Below are 312 nucleotides of genomic sequence, written 5' to 3'. Positions count from 1 at the left end.
GAACGGCTTTTCCGTGGCCGGGAGCTTAGTACGGGGAGGTGTCGGTTCCTCCGGAGCTGTGGTCCCCTGGCTGGGTGTCGCTGTCACACCCCTGGCACAGCTGTGTGGTCTCAGGGGGTGTGCAGGGCACTGGGAACAGCAGAGCCACAGGGTTCCCGTGGTGTTGGGAGGAGCGTGCAGTTTTCATTGCGGGTTTTGCAGTTGTTTTTCTGAATGGGGAAGGCAGAGGTGTTTAAATCTGGGCAGGATGGACAGAAGCCATCAGTGATTCTCAGAGGAAGCACACCCAGTCCTAACACAAGTCTGTCCGTC

Source organism: Antrostomus carolinensis, unplaced genomic scaffold (assembly GCF_000700745.2).
Source record: "Antrostomus carolinensis isolate BGI_N321 unplaced genomic scaffold, ASM70074v2 scaffold366, whole genome shotgun sequence".
Classification (NCBI taxonomy): Eukaryota; Metazoa; Chordata; class Aves; order Caprimulgiformes; family Caprimulgidae; genus Antrostomus; species Antrostomus carolinensis.
Note: the sequence above shows the minus strand (reverse complement) of the source record.